General features: G+C 44.5%; 1 long non-coding RNA gene across 1 annotated transcript in view; it reads right to left on the bottom strand.

The window, feature by feature from the left end:
* The window catches only part of LOC144766950 (uncharacterized), a 58,995-nt gene that overhangs the window by 34,367 nt on the left and 11,732 nt on the right, over nt 1–12,896 (bottom strand). The window lies entirely within an intron of this gene.

The raw sequence follows: 12,896 nt of genomic DNA on the forward strand, positions 1-12,896 counted from the left end.
GATCTGGGTTATTAGATTAGTTTTTGATTAGTGTTTACTCATCCTGGGCTCCAACACCTCCGCTTAGGGCAACTCATGGTGGGCTGCAGATTAAGGGTGGGCATAGTTCGCGGAGTACTACTATGCGGAATTCCACGAAGTTGAACAAAAACTTCATGAATTCCGCAACTTTGCTCCGTTGGACTCCCAGTTAATAAAACAGTGACCTCATATACTTTTGGAAAAATAACAAGTATCTCTGTCGTTACATGCTAAAATGCGTATAGTCATTTCACAAAAGTTGAAAATGAAAATTTAGCAAGCAGTGAGAGAGGTGATAATTTAGGACAACTCTATGCACAGTTATGGGCAAAAATATAATTCCAACCAAAGGCCCTGCAAAGATTAGCAGTGGGCAGTGAAAATTATAGTATCCGATATTACCCAGGGCTTAGTTTGGGTAGTCGCGCTATGCTACGCAAAGTGTGCTTTTAACTATGTCGCGCTACACGTAGCTACGCGAACTTCATAGTGCGGTAGGAAAATGCTGTTTGCAATGATTGCACAGTGCCAGATGCTTGTCTGCACTGTGCAATAATTGCGAACGGCATCATGCACAGTGCAAGTAGTCGTTTTCTGCCGCTCAAGTAGATTTGTACTCGAGTTGCAGCTTTCTCAACAAGGACTGTTAGTTTCTCATCACGAGCGTGATCATACGCGACCACTCGCAATGAGAAACCTGACCTCCCCGTTTTGAGAATCTCACCGGGAGGTCTATTTTCCACATTTGCGATCGGCAACATGATGTTGCCGATCGCGAATGAGGAAAAAGTCATGCTGAGATGTCGATTTTGCTCGCTCCCGTTCGCCATCTTGACGTTGAGGAACCTGAGTAAGCAAAAAATGCCAGCTAAGCTACGCTACGTGTTTTTGAACTGTTCTACGTGCAATTTGGGTAGCGCATCGTTGCGCTCACTCCGCAAACTCCGCGAGCGTAGCGTAGTTTTCCGCCCAGGGCTAATCCAATATCAAAACAATTCTACAAAGAGCTGCAGATCCACAAGCCGTTACTAGGTGTCCCTCACGAGTCAAATGCAAAAGCATTGAAACCCTTTCATGAAGCTGCAGTTCCACTAGCCATTACTAGGTGTCCCTCATGAGTCATTTGACTTGTTGCATTTGACTTGAGGGAGATCTAGCAATGATTAGTTGAAATGCAGCTCTTTGTAGAATATATAGTGTTAGAACTCAGCTCAGCCGGAGAGCTGCTGCACCTTGAGGAATATGTTGATATTGGATACTATAATATTCACTGCCCACTGCTAATCTCGTCCCATAATGCTTTGCAGGGCCTTTGGTTGGGATTGTATTTTTGCCCATAATTGTGCTTGGGGTAGTCCTAAGAGGATGGGACCACCACTGAATTGTTCAGCATGATATGCTCTTTGTGTTCAAGACATCTGCTTGGTCCTCCCCCTAGGTTAAGAGGGACCCAAAATCATCCTCTCTCATTGCCTGATATTTTTCATTTTCAAAGTTGACTTTTGCGAATTGGTTATATGCTTTTTAGCATGTAAAGTTGCTTTATCAAGGTATTTTGTGGTGCAGTTTAGTAGCTGACTCCGCTACGTGGAGGAGTTAACAAATCAATGCAAAATCCGCGAGCGGAGCGGAGTTCTTTGCCCAGGGTTACTGAAGATCTTGCATCATCCCCACACGCATAGACCACGCACAAAATCCCAGTACCATCTTGGACTCCTCGCTCGCCATAAACCGCCAGATCAACACCTCTCTCACCATCCTGCTTCCACACGCTACGCGTGCTCAAAAAGAACTTCAAGTGGATCCCCACCAAGTCTAGAAAGACGATCACCCACACACTCATCAGCAGCAGACTCGACTACGGCAATGCACTCAACACCAGCATTACCCAGAAACTCCTCAAAGGCTCAGGCTGGCACTTCAGGTACAGACAGGCATGAGGGAGTGTGGGGTCGGCCTTGGCAACAATGCAAACAAGCATTGGTAAGTGCATTAGGTTTCATAGTCTCTGAGGGTCCACATACAGCAGTGTCAGAGCTGGCTTCGGCTGGCACTTTAGGTACAGATGAGTATGAGGGAGAGCGGGGTCGGCCTGGGCAACAATGCAAACAAGCATTGGCAAATGCATTAGGTTTCTTAGTCTCTGAGGGTCTGTACTACATTGACTGCACTGGCTCAGGCTTGCTCTTCAGGTACAGATGGGCATGAGGGAGAGCGGAGTTGGCCTGCGCAACAATGCAAACATGCATTGGTAAATGCATTCGGTATCTTAGTCTCTAAGGGTCCAAATACTGCAGTGTCAGCGCTGGCTCAGGCTGGCACTGCAGACACAGGCTGGCATGAGGGAGATCGGGGTCGGTCTGGGGAACAATGCAAACAAGCATTGGCAAATGCATTAGGTTTCTTAGTCTCTGAGGGTCTGTAATGCAGTGTCAGCACTGGCTCAGGTTGACACTTCAGTTACAGACTGCCATGAAGGAGAGCGGGTCGGCCTGGGCAGCAATATGAACAAACATTGGCAAATGCATTAGGTTTCTTATGCTCGGGGTGTCCATACTTCAGTGTCAGCGCTGGCTCAGTCTAGCACTTCAGGTACAGACTGGCAAGAGGCAGAGCGGGGTCAGCCTGGTCTACAATGTAAATAAGCATTGGGAAACACATTATGTGTCTTAGCCTCAGTGCGTCTGTACTTCAATGTCAGTGCTGGCTCAGGCTGACACTTCAGGTACAGACAGGCATGAGGGAGAACAGGGTCAGCCTGGGCAACAATTTCAACAAGCATTAGTAAATGCATTAGGTTTCTTATACTCGGAGGGTCAATACTGCAGTGACAGCATTAGCTCAGTCTGGTGCTTAAGATGTAGACTGAATTAAGTGAAAGTTTGCCTACAAGGGATTTTGTTTGTAGATGAATTTCAGAGATATCTCATAAACATTTATTTTGGTTCAACCCTGACTGGTGGTGAAGTATTGAACAATCTGGCTATAAAAAATGATTTTACTTAGCAGATTTCTGTCATAAAAACATAGAGTATAACGCACGGGGCAGACTTTACTTCAAACAAAACATATATTTAATATATGAACAATTGAGGACTAGGGAGAAAGAAATTGAAATCTACCAGACATAGTTCTAGAGGTGACATAAATTTGCCTACAAAGGAACTATGAATACATCTATTCTACAAATTAGTAGAGGGAAACAATCTGATACATCAGAGAAAATGCCTTCAAATCAACAAATGAACATAGAAGTAGATGTCGCAGTCGACGTTTCAGTCTGTGTTGGCGATGAGACCGTCAGACCATCTTCAGGACGTAAGGTTGAGTGATATCCTTCAATGATTCCTTTTGATGAGCCAGGGGAGTCGAACTTATACTCCATCAAGTTCGAAAGAATTCTCCCCATTGGTGAAAGCACGATGTGAGAGGGCACAAGTGAATTGGCACCTCGGCACGTTAGATGTGATCAAGTCGCTATCGAGAGATCTATTTAATTTAAACCGCTCGTGCACAGGCCCCAAATACCTTCAGTATGGAACTAAAAATGAGGTCTATGTAATTCACTTTCGAGAGATCTGAATGATTTCGAACGTTCACGCACAGGCTCCAGTTCCCGTCAGTACGAGTTCAGATATGGACTGGCATGAGGGAGAACGGGGTCGTACTGGGAAACAATGCAAACAAGCATTGGTAAATGCATTCAGTTTCTTAAATTCAAAGGGTCTGTACTCCAGTGTCAGCGCTGGCTCAGACTGCCACTTCAGGTACAGACTGGCATGAGGGAGAGTGGGGTCGGCCTGGGCAACAATGCAAACAAGCATTGGTAAATGCATTAGGTTTCTCAGTCGCAGAGGGTCCTTACTGCAGTGTCAGTGCTGGCTCATGCTGACAACATCTTTAATGGGATGTTTGCCACAGGGATCTTTCCTAACATGTGGAAATAAGCTTCTATTCTTCCAATTCACAAGAAGACGAACCTGGATCCTGATATCCCGGCAAACCAACTTCCTATCTCAAAACTGCCTTTCCTGCCAAAATCATAGAAAAAATAATAAATACTCAACCGACACAATTCAGTCAGTCGAATCAATTATTGGACAACACAAAATTTGGCTTCAGGGCTGAATATAGCACACAGACTGCAGTAATAACAAGCATTGGAAATGCAATAGGTCTTGCATTTGGTTGAGTTAGGTCTATTGGCGTTGTAAATGTTATGGAGTTTATGTTTGTGGTGTGTAGTGGAATTATGTGGGTTGGATTGGAAGTGTTAGTTGTGGAATTGTGTGGCTTGGAATTCTGTGCTGTGGAGTGGATTTGTGTAGTGGAATTATGTGCCATGGTGTGCATAGGAAATAGGTGCATAGTAATTATGTGGTATTGAGTACTGGAATTATGGGGAGTGAGATTGTGTGTTATAGAGTGTAATTATGTGGAATGTTTTTGTGTGGTGGAGCAGTATGTAGAGGAGTTTAATTATCTGGTGTGCTGTTGAATTGTGTGGCATGGAATTGTGAATAGCTTTGCTTTTTTGGTGACAACAAGAAAACAAACAGGTAGGAGCAAAGTTCCTGATCTGTGTTTTTGGGTGTTAAAAAAAAGGCAAGTGTAGCAAACATTTAACTCTTTTCCAACAAATAACATAATATGGTTGCCTCTGTATAGTAGTCCTTTTAGTACTTCATGCTGTAGGCAACTCTTGCATTTTCCAAGTGTACACTGTCACCTTATGAAAACAGCACATTTGCTTTTAATAAAAATGTTATTATTTTTATTTTTGCATAGCTACATGAAAGGGTGGGAATTTAAGTGAGTAAAAAGATGGATGGATGAGTGAAATGGTGGATGGGTAGGTGAGTGAATGGATGAGACATGCATGGATGGGTGAGTGAAAGGATGGATGAATGGATGTTTCAAAGGGTGGATGGATGACGAGGGAAAAATGGATTGATTAATGAGTGAAAGGATGGATGATGAGTGGGTGAGAATTAGCTGGATGAGTGAAAGGCTGGATGGATGGGCTGGTTGAAGGAAGGGTGTAAGGGCGGATCAGTGAAACAATGAATAAGTGAAAGGGAGGACAGATGGAAGGCTGTATGAAAGGGAGGATGGATGGATGAGGGAGTGTGAATGAATGGAAGGATGAGTGAGTGAAAGGGTAGATGGATGAGTGAAAGGATCAATGGATGGATGGATGTGAGTGAAATGGTGGATTGCAGGTGAGTGAAAGGATAAATGGATATATGCATGCATGGATGAATGAATGAGTAAAAGGATTGATGCAAGGTGGTATGAATGAAAGAGGAAGGATGGATGAGTGAAAGGATGGATGGTTGGAGAATGGATGGATGAGTGATTGAAAGAATGGATCGCTGATTAAAAGGGTAAGTGGATGGATCAACTAGCAGATAGGTTGATGACTGGGCGGAAGGGTGGGTGAATGACTGAATGGATCAATGAGTAAAAGAATGTCTGTAAGGATGGATGAGTGAAGGAATGGATGGATGAGTGAAGGAATGGATGGATGAGTGAAAGAACATAGATGGATGGTTGAAGAAAGGGTATATGGATAGATAAGTGGATGGGTGAATGGATGAAGTGGATAGGTGGATAAGTGAAAGGTTGGATAAATGAGTGAAAGGATGGATTAATGAACTGATGAAAGGCGGATGGATAAGTGAAAGGATGGATGGCAGTGGAAGGAAGGGTTTGTGTTATTGATAGGTTTAAAGATGGATGAAGAGGTTTGGATATGAATGAGCAGAAGGTGACAGACTGAATGTTGGATGAAAGACTGAATGAATGGCAATGTAAGGATGAAATGGTGGATATCAGCCGGTGGATGAATGATAAAAAGATGAATGGATAGATGCTTGGATGGGATAGACAAGGAAGCTCTTCTGGGGAGGGTCAACATGACTTCCCCTGCTACGATTACAACCGGCCCTATAGGAAGCATGCAAGGACACCATGGTGTGCCCCACAGGCAAACTTGCAGAAAACCGACAGTGGCTGGCAGGCGTCCTTAGCAGCACTGAGGGCTCATGATAGGTTTGCAGAGAGGATACACACTTTTGTAGTTAATGTTTCATATTTTTACTTCAATTCTCTTAACCAAAATGTTGAGGGTCTTTAAATGGGACCCCTATGATCTGGCAGCTGTATATTTAAACATAACAAATTAAAAAACAGAAATGACATTTCACAAACAGGAAGTCTTCTTCAGACTTGGACTGATGCAGTAAAAACACCACATATTTCCAGCTACAACAGCGCCCAGTTCACTAAATTATTTGTTTAATATCTAAACTGCAATGCAATACCATCAACAAACTATTTGAGCTTGCTTATGTTACTAGAAAAGCAATTGACTTGAGGACAGTAGTGTGTATTTCAGCCAGCAGGTGTCGCTGTTTTTAATTGGACCCTGAACATACATAACATCTCCCTGTCCCCCACTCCTCACATCCGGGCATTTCTGTGCACACAGTGATACCTACAGAAGCACCTTCAACTTGAAATGTTATTTGAACGTTTGTTTATTTATAATGACATGTCTGAGGCACAACAAAAAAGCACAAGCTGACCTCTTACAGGAAATGAGACTAAACGAATGACTCCAAAATGAACCGCCAAATAGAAAATGAAATACTTATCAAGGAGCCTTTACAAAGCAAGATGAGTAGAGAGCAGTTAAATGCACAGTGTAAACGATTTACAAAATGCAGGATGACGACAAATTGGAAGCGACCACCGTGCATTGATTTCCACCCACTGAAGAGGACTCCTCCTCCTGGAAAGAGGGCCTGGTATCCTCGAAGGGGGGGGATGTCACGGGGGCCCTCTGCTGAATGCACCAATCTGCCTGGGGCTGGTGCCCCCTGTGCCTGAACCCTGAGAACAGAAGAGGAGCTTGGTGGGCGGGGCAGGGGGCCTCTTCAGGGGACCACCAACACTTCAATATTTTAAAAAGGGACTACAGGCTTCAGAGTAGCTAGTTCCACCTCTCAAATATGTCAAACACATTAGTGACACCCTGCAGCACTGTCCAAACTCTGAAATAACTTAGCAAGAAGCTAGTTACCAGGTACATGTAAAAATAATGCAGATGTTTCCTTGGCCTGAGTTTATGTGGGCATTTCGGTCAATTTCAAGATTGTGTGTTGTCCATGTGTAGTTTTTGTCTTTGTCAAATCTTTCTCCAAACCCCCCTTCCCAACCATTCATCAATCCCTAACCCTCTTCCCCCGGGCTGTGTGATTTATATTGAGATGTGACTACATTAAATTTACACCAATATTGATCACACACTTGCTTGTGCGGACGTGGTAAAAGCAACACTAACTCAAGGCAGGGCGAGGATCTTCTTCTGATCTAAGTATATATATATATACTTCACTTTAGGCCACACTGGCAATATTAGATTGCCCACCCATGCACAGTATTCAATATTAAAATTAAGTATGAGCGAAATTTGCGAATTCTCGTTCCGCAAATTCGCGCGAAAGCGAATTTGCGGTCCGCGAAATCCGCGAATTTGTGCGAACATGCGAATTTTTTTATTTTGGAGTGTTCGCTGTTTTTTTTTTCAGCGCGGTTACCGTGAACTTACCCATGCGGTCGTTTTTGTGCGCGACCATCTTGTTCGCGGGAGGAAAACAACTCGGCAAACTCAAAATCAAGGTAAGTCAACGCAGCGCGCGCGAGATTGTATTTTTGAAGCGCGAACAAGCAAAAAAAATGTGCGTACTTGCGAATTGTGGATTGGTTGGCAATTTCGCGCGATTCGCGGAACGCGAAATTGCCAAGAATCTGCAAATTTCACGAGCGGAACGAATTTTCAGCCCATGCTTCATTAAAAATTATTTTTCAGAGGAACATAAAGAATCCATCATTATAATATAATTGGTTGGCAGCATTGAGCCATCACATCATCCTAGTTCCAGCACTGAAGGTTACAAAGGTGCTTGATGCTTGTCCGCTTCATCATCATAGCTAGACTCTAGAGTCAACTTCATTTTGTAACTTGTACTAGTCTAGCCCTCCAGGCATTCTGGTTTATTTCACTTTAGCATTGCTTATCATCATCATGGTTTCATGTTTGGCAGTGTTCTTGTGTACTGTACTTCTACTACTCGTTCCCGAGTCTCCCTCAGGCAACTGGCTGTCTCATTTTCTTTTTTTTTCAAATGCTGCTGTCAGTGTTTACTACTACTACCACCACCACCATAGCACCTTGGGAAACCAAACCATCATCACCATGCAGCCATCGCTTCGCCTAAGTATACAAACACATCAATCACAGGTAAGAGAAGAGGTTTGGGAGAGGCATAATTAAATAATATGGAAATGATTTCATTAATTCTTCACACCCACACCCTTCCGAGTTCATAGGGGTTTTAGTTAAGCATGGGCGTAAAATCCGTTCCGCTCGTGGAATTTGCGAATTTTTGACAAATTTGCATACTGCGAATCGCGCGTATTTGTTTAAAAATTCGCAATTGGCAAGCTTGCAGATTTTTTTGCTTGGTCGCGAGACTTTTTGTCAACGAGCACGCAAAAACGGATGCGAACACGCAATTGCACAACGCGAGCATGCAACTAGCCCATGTACGACTGCATGGGTAACCTCGCGGTAGCAGTGCTGAAAAAATCCCGCAAACACGCAAAAAGCCCCGCAAACACGCAAAAAATCCCACGAACACGCACAAATAAAAAAAATTGCGGATTTTGCGGATCGCGAATTCACTTTCGCGCAAATTCACGGACTGCGAATTCGCAAATTTCGCCCATACTTAGTTTTAGTTGCAGACTGCATTGACTAGGAGGAGAGACTGACAATACTAGTAGAACAAGTCACAAATTAGGGTACCGCATATACCTGTTGGTGTGTTACACTACCGGCAGATTATTTCAATCCATAACTGGCTGCGTCCCTGCAGCAGCAAAGGAAACCGTGTGAAGCAAAAGAGTTACATCGTATCATGTAAAGTATAAATAATTTATTCCCCTAACAAAATAAACTAATGAAAAAAAACACAACACCTGACCCACCCCCTCCCTAACCCCAAGCAATGTCCAAGAGTCCAATGTCCACTCCAGAGTCCATTGTCCATAAATAAAAATAAACCCCAACGTGTCCCCAACGCCCAATTCTCACCCACAAAAAAAAAGAATAAAAACGGGACAAGGCGATAGAGTTCTAGCGGTGGGCTCGCCGGTTACTCTCCAGGCCCTTTATCCGCTCCGCTAGTCGCGCCATCTGGAGGAGCATGAGGCGCTTGAATGCTTGATAGTTGCCTCCTCGTCGTTGGGCAGCAGTGTTCAAAGAAGTGCAGCGGGCGGCTGCCAGGCCACGGCGCCGTACCACTGGAGGCACCGGGGAATTGGAGGAGGCTGCAGCTGCTGCCGCCGCCTCCTCCTCCTCTGCCAGAACCCCCAGTCGACGCTATTCGGTAAAGATGTCCTCCAGCTTCCGGTGTCGGGCCATGGCTGCTAACTCCTTCCTGGTTGGTGGTGGTTTTGGGTGGGAAGGAGTAGCTATATCAAGAAAGAAAAAAGACAATTGTAACAAATACTCTTATCAAAACAGTGACACAAAATTAATTATACACATAAAATGATAGTGGTGCGGGGGAAACAACCTTTACAACGCAACTTTTACAACACACTACCATTGCAGCAAAACTTTTACAACGCAAGATCCATTACCTCGCATGCCATTCCAACGCAACCATTACATCGCATGACACTACAACGCATACCATTACAACGCATGTCATTACAACGCAGTCATTACACCGCATACCATTACAACGCATACCATCACAACGCATAGTACCCTTGCACTATCCAAAACTTACCCTACTGTTGCACCCCCTGGAGTAAGAATAGTCATATTTTCCCTACATTATCCAACACTTACCCTACTGTTGCACCCCCTGGAGTTAGAATAGTAATTTTTAACCCTATACTATCCAATACATACCATACATGCAATGAAATGGTATATGTTGTAATGGTATATGTTGTAAAGGTAGTATGTGTTGTAATGGAATGCGTTGTAAAGGTAGTTTTTAGACAATTCGTTGCAATGGCATGCGTTGTAATGGAATGCGTTTTAAAGGATGTTGCGTTGTGAAAAATGCATTGTAAAGGCATGCGTTGTAAAAGTATGCATTGTAACGTCATACATCCGTGGCGCAGTGGCAGTAGCAAGCACAGTACATAACATTAGTAGTATCCTGTGCTCCACTACCTCAGCCTCTAACATGTGTGGGAGTTCCAGGCATTACTACTAGGCACTATGGAGTAGACAAGTCTTCCTCTTCTCTTTCTCTTGTTTAGCTAAATTAACCTTGTAGACATGCCAGCTCAGTCAGCTTGTGCCCGAGACAAACATACACGTGTCACGAGTCTTCATCCAGTGACAGTCTCCACCTATGAAATGATTGTATACCATCCAGGCATCCATCCATTCAAAGTAAACATGGCTATCATTCTTCTTAATCTCTCAACAAACCTTTCAGCAACAACATACATTTGTAATTTTCTTTTCAACCACCAACCATGCATCCTTCCTTGCTTGCCTTTGAGTTTGACCCATCAAACCCCCGGAGGATTCCTGTCACCCATAGAGTTTCACCCACCCAGGCAGGCATACTTTCTTTGACCTTTCACCCATCCTTTAACCACCCGTGCATCAGATTCATATCAGCCACCTATGCATTCTGCGAATCCTTCTCTTCCAGTCAGACATTACATGTCACCCGTCCTTCCTCCTTCCCGTTTTCTATCAACCCATCCATCCAGATCGTCTGACTCTTAGTCTTCTTCATAAAACTTTCCCAGCTGAGTTTAAGTCAGATAGAGGAGGTCATTAGTTACTCAACTCCTGCTGCTAATGCTATTGCTAATGCTAAGTAAATGGTGTCTTCTTCAACCGTTGTTCACAACTTAGTCTCTCTCAACAGTAACGTTTACACCCTTGCAGAGAGTGTGTATTGTCAATAAGTAAGGAATATAACTTGCTACCACTTACAACTGCTGCCGGCTCACCCACCCTTGCAGCAGCTGCCAAAGCTGCTCCCTCCTGGTAGGCATCGCCTGACCCGCCGCTGGTCCTGGAACTGGTGGTCGATACACCTAGAAAAAACATTACACATTTTTTGGGGGGGATATTCAATTTTACTGATTTTTGACAAAGAAACAAAGATTAATATTACATCACAGATAACTATCGTAGTTAGATTTGCATAACCTTTCCATGTGGTCAATGTGTTTACATGCATAGAAACTAAGAACCACAGTATATGTCCAGTGTTAACAAAAAGAGTGCACAGACCTAGAGATTTTGTCAACCCAGTTGTTGCAAACATTTGCCCCATACTCTATCATGTTTCTTTGGGCAGCCTCTGGCAATAAACAGGGGTTTCTCCTGGGTAGCACACCAGTCCACCCGTCTGCGCCATGTAGCTATTCTCGGGCGATCTGATTGTGACCATGTTGCTGCAATGTCACATTTGGCACCATGGTGGCCGTCCCCAGGAACAGTTTGTCCGCTCGACGGCCATCCAGGCCATCCATCACTCCCAGAATAAGGAGTAGTGGGTTGTAAGCACCTGCCAAACTAGGACATTTATGAGTTCGGATTCTACCCTATTCCAGTATGTGGTGATTCAGGGACAAGACCAGACCATGTGAAAGAAGTCTGCTGGTAGTTGCCCGCATCGTGTGCACTCTGGTCAGGTGTGCATGCCTGCCTTATGGAGCCGTTCGGGGGTGGGATAGCCGATATGCAAATAGCATAGTTGAATTAGTCGAAGTTTTGCGGAAGTGGTAATGGTCTTGGGGGCCATAAGGGCGTCCCGCCAACCCTCCTCTTCCAAGGGGCCCAGTCATTCTTCCCATCTGTGGTGAATTAAGTCAAGATATTAGTATGGGTGCGATATATTCATGATACTCCTCCTCTATCCATGTTTCCCATCATAATTTGTGCTTCTGGGGGGCTAAACTCGAGGAGCGCGGTGCCTGTGGATATGTGGGCACTAAGGGCATGCCGCAGCTGTAAGTATTTATAGAACTGTGGGTTATGGTCGGTGTAGCGAGCTTGTAAGTCTTGAAATGTCCTGATGTGGTCAATCGGCCAAAATGACACCTAGTTGTGATATACCGATGTGATCTCATCCCCTGAACCCCTTCAGTGTCGCTACCTCACCCAGCCACGTGCCCTGCCAGAGAGGTGTTTGCTGTATCAATTTGTTGTTTCAGTCCGTGTGTCTGAGGGACAAGCGCCAGGTCAGCAGCACCACCTGGGTAACCGTTGGGAGTGTCCTTGGTATTGGGGAGCCGTATAGGACGGCCTGAATGTGGGAAAAGTTCATGTCTCTTAGTTCAGTTTTGTAGGCTGGGTCAGACCAACCCCCTGTGAACCAATTGTGGAGGACGAGCAGTCGAGTGGATAGATAATAAAGGTAAAGATCGGTCATACCTATGCCTCCATCAAAGGGTGGAATTCGGCATCGGGCTAGGGCTATGCGTGGCCTCGCACCTTCCCATAGCAACCTGGTAGCCATGCTATCCATCTCTTTGAACCAACTCCATGGGAAGTGGATGTTTTTTTGATGATATATAAATACCACGGGAGGATCATCATCTTGAATAGCGCAACCTTTCTGAGTGGGATAAGGGGTAGATTTTGCCATCGTCGAAGATCATCCTTGGCTCTTTTAACAAATTGCTTAATGTTTAATGCCCATTCCAGCTCAGGGAGCAGAGCGACCCAAATGTCCAGATATTTATATGATTGACGTCTAAGAGGGATGGTTGATTGCCAGTCAAAACACTCCCTGGAGAGGTGGAGGGGAACCAGA

This window comes from Lissotriton helveticus, chromosome 1_1 (genome assembly GCF_964261635.1).
Source record: "Lissotriton helveticus chromosome 1_1, aLisHel1.1, whole genome shotgun sequence".
Lineage (NCBI taxonomy): Eukaryota > Metazoa > Chordata > Amphibia > Caudata > Salamandridae > Lissotriton > Lissotriton helveticus.